The sequence below is a fragment of the Marmota monax genome, unplaced genomic scaffold (genome assembly GCF_021218885.2).
Source record: "Marmota monax isolate L192 unplaced genomic scaffold, Marmota_monax_Labrador192_F-V1.1 WCK01_AAM20220418_F8-fsc00025, whole genome shotgun sequence".
NCBI classification, from domain to species: Eukaryota; Metazoa; Chordata; class Mammalia; order Rodentia; family Sciuridae; genus Marmota; species Marmota monax.
The window spans coordinates 18426486-18430801 of NW_026691950.1; positions in this window are offsets into that span (position 1 = coordinate 18426486).

Here is a 4316-nt window from a genome sequence, read left to right on the forward strand (position 1 = left end):
TTATTTGAAAAAAGATCTGTCCAGTTGAATTCAAACATATAAGAGTCTCACACATTTACTTCTTCTCCTCTGAGAATTCTCCTGAAATTACAGATGAATTTTAGTGAGAACAACAAAGAAGCAACATTGTCATTAGAAAATAAAGATTTCTCCAGAACAAAAAGTTAAAGAAGTTCCTAGAGTAGGGAAATCTAAAGCTAAGGGAGAAAGAAAAGTGAAAACTGTGGCCCTGGGCATTAGACACAAGAAAGCATAGATCTTCTCTAGAAATCCAAGGTCAGTTTCAACACCTAGGAGAAATGAGAGTGGGCTGAGGAGTAATCAGCACAGTGATTCATAGAACAACTCTCTTGCAATTGCCACTTTCTTTTGTAAATGAATAGGCTGACAGCAACATTCACCTCTAGGCTCAAGTCATTGTAGAACTCTAAAAATGGAGTTCGCTTTTTGACCTCAGGGATGATGGAGGGCATTTGTTTCTGAAAGAGAAGCACTTGGAATGAATTTAAGATAAACTGATTTGCATAGTGGTTGTAAGGAGAAAAAAAAGGAAAAAAAAAAAAAAAAACTGCCTCCAGGTCCCCTCACATCTGAATCCATTTGTGTCTATATACTTGCCTTAATTTGTCATTGGCTGTTTTGAGTATGGAGGTCTCCAGTTGGCAGCCCAGTACTTCTTTATCTATATATCCTATTCACAAAACTGACCAATTATCTGAAATCACCATTCAGAGATGTGGTCTGTTAGGAGGAACAATCTATATCTATATCTAATTATATCTTTATCTTCACCTGCATCTGTATCTTTATCAGATGAAACCCATGAAGCCAAATTAATACTAATTAACCTAATATTCCCTTCAAATTAGAAATTTACTCCATATGTAGTAAACAAGGGAATATCATGAGCATAATAATAAAATCAACTATATTTTTGTCTTCTTCATCTCCTTTTTATCCCACTGCTTATGTGAAATTGACCTTCTTTTTTTAAAAGTATTTATTTTTTAGTTATAGGTGGACACAATGTCTTTATTGTACTTTATGTGGTTCTGAGGATTGAACCCAGTGCCTCACGCATGCCAAGAGCATGCTCTACCTCTGAGCCATAACCCCAGCCCAAATTGACCTTCTTTAATGAAAACATAAGCAAGACTTCTAACTTTTTTATTCTGTTTTTGGTCATTGTAAATAGCAAAACATATTTTAATTGATGTCATTAAAGTCTCTGGTTCATTCTATTAATGAACACTTTGATATTCATTCAAAGATGAGACTTCTCTTGGTTTCCCTGGCTTCCTTGGGTGTGCTACCTTCTCTCAGGAAAGGGTATGTAAATTGGATTCTTTTCTCTTTCTCACCTCTTTCCCTACTGACACACTTCTCTTTCTGATCTTGAAAGGTTTGAGAGGAAAAATAATGGGAAAATGTTACTTATTTCATAAGGTTTTTGTGAGATCTAAATTAATATACTACATTTTATGGAATTTATGAAAATGATTGCATATCACTGATATTAAGTACCAAGAAAGATTAAAAAAACTGTAAGCAAAGTAAATGCATTAATATAGTCCTAAAACTTCTTCACACTCAGCCTAATATATCCACATCCCTTTTTGACTTGGTGTTATTGATGTCTGTGTTTTTCCAGGTAATGTCTATGTTTTTCCATGTAACTTTCTGTTCTGTGCCATGAAGAATACTTGTGATATGACATTTCTTTAAAAGGAATATTTCATTTGGGGATTTTCTTCCAAGTAGCTGACACCCTTCCTGGAATTTTCGATGTAGGTAATTTCTTGATCTTTTCAGAAGGAAGACAACAATCAGAACTCACAGTCCTTCCTCAAAAGACCTTTAAATGGTTTATTTGTTGAACTGTTTAGAGGGGGAGTTGCATAGTCATGCTATAAGAGCAATAATCAAATAAAGGAATGCACAGAACAACTGTGTCATCAATGGCCAATGGTGAACTATAAAACTCCACTGATTGCAAGATGTATCATATTTCAGAGGAATTATAATGTAAGAATGTGGACACATTAATACTGATGAACTCCAATATATGCATGTATGTATGAATATGTGGATGTGAACAGTGTCTGCCAAATATTAAGCCTCTTATATTTGTCTTAGCTATAGTTACTATGACTAATATTCTAATGTTAGTGATATTCTAGATAGATGATTCTGTGTTCCCTGTAACTGGAATGTTTTCTAAAATGGGAAATCTTCAAAGTATTTTAAAGTTTCCTTTCCAATGAAAATTTGACTGTATATCAATGATATTGTTTTTTTTTTTTTTTTTTTTAGTTGCCAACTATCTTTTTTTAAAATTTATTTTCTCTTTATTTCTTTTTTGATTCTGTGAATTGGACACATGGGGCACCTCACCACTAAATTGCATTTCTAGCCCTTTATATTTTAAATTTTGAGACAAGGTCTCCCTAAGTTATTGAGGCTGGCTTCAAAGTTAAAATCTTCCTGCCTTAACCTCGCCAGTCACTGGAATTATAGGCACCTGGCTCTACCTTTTTCTTCAATCTATTTTACATTAATTCTTTTTGCAGGTTTATTGACTCTCTCTAGTGGTTCTCTTGGGTGAGATTTAAAATATTTCTATTCTGCATAGCACTATTTGGTCCCTGAAAATGCTCAGAAATCTTGTGTTCAATCTGGTTTAGAGGCAGACCAATCCTAAGAAAGAATCTGAAGTCCTCTCTTTTTTCCTCAATCTGAAGCAGCTGATCATCTTGATGCTTCTCTCCATATTTTCAGGTTAGGACTCATACCTAGTCCACCTTTTCCCAAACTCATCTCTGCTGGCAGCTGGAAGTTTGCTGGGGCCCCAGCAAACTTCCAGCTGCCAGCACATCTCTCTTCCCTTCAGTCCCAGCCTTAGAAACATCCTATCACAAAGCTTGAAAGGCTCAATTGGGATTATAATAATGTAATTTTTATGAAATTTGACAGAAAATTTGCTGACAATGATAGTTTGTGGATGGGGAACCAAGATACATATAAAGAATGTAGGCAGACTTTGATATAGTATTTTAAACTTTTTCTGTACAAGTTGGAAAAATAATGCCTGATGGAAAAACTGACTTAAAAAAAGTAAAATTTTATATATGAACATATTTCTGTGTTTCATTTCATTTCTTGTTATTATATTGCTAAACAATTGCTTAGTTTCTTTCAGATGTGTTCTGATCTGTGCTGTGCAAGATGCAACCTCCCCTGGTTCATTCTTACCATAACCCTTGTTCTCTCCCATTTCCATGGCTTCACATATATTGTCCATTCTGGAAAAGACATATTGTCTCCACTTCATGTCCCAGTAGATGTCTATTCCTTCATCATCAATAAATTACTGCACTGGGAATCAGGTGTGGCCTGTAATTCCAGCCACTCATAAGGCTGAGGCAGGAGGATTGCAAGTTTGAGGCAAGGCCCTAAGCAACTTAGCAAGATTTTATTTTGAAATTAAAAATAAAAAGAGCTGGGAATGTAGCTTGGTGGTAAAGTACCCCTGGGTTCAATCCCCAGTACACCCCGCCCCAATAAAAAGCACTACCTGCTCTAGAAATTTCTTCTTTCATCTTGTGTTTTCCCTTTGCCTACCTTATTATGGCTTTAAACCAAGAGATACCAATCCCATAGAAAAGAATTATAATAATAATTGTACCTAGTTTTCAGGTAGTTTAGTTATCTTAAGTTTAGGAGCCAGAACTGTTATTATTCATTTTTCCAATTTCAACTCCAAATCTCAGGCTTGATGAAAAGTAAGTGTACAATAGATATATTTATTAAGAATATTTGAGTGGATATAATCTTGTTAAAAATCACTTTATAATTCATAATTTTTCAGTAGGTGAAAGAGCATGCAAAGGTATCTTCTTTATTATTCATTTGATTAGGCCTGTCTTATAAATTAAGCCTAAATTTATAGATCCCTATGATCTAACCACAACAAACCTGGAAGCCAATTTTAACTTGAATATACTCACAGTGAAAGTTCAACTATTCTGCTGATAGTTCTACGTATCTGTGATGATATGACTTTGCATACCATTAGGATTTTGAATCAGAATGTGTCTTTTTTTTTTTCTATAGTTTTTTTCTGAAACAACTTTTAACATCAGACCTGTAAGACAAAGTCCAATTAGGTCCATTTACATTAACAATAATTTCCCAAAGAGAATGCAGAATAGATCCTACAGATTTAAGTAATTCACTTAGCTATCCCATGGGGACTGATACCAGTTTTTCTGGGGAGGCGGGACAAGGGGACAGAGGGAAGGGTTGCTGGTGATGGA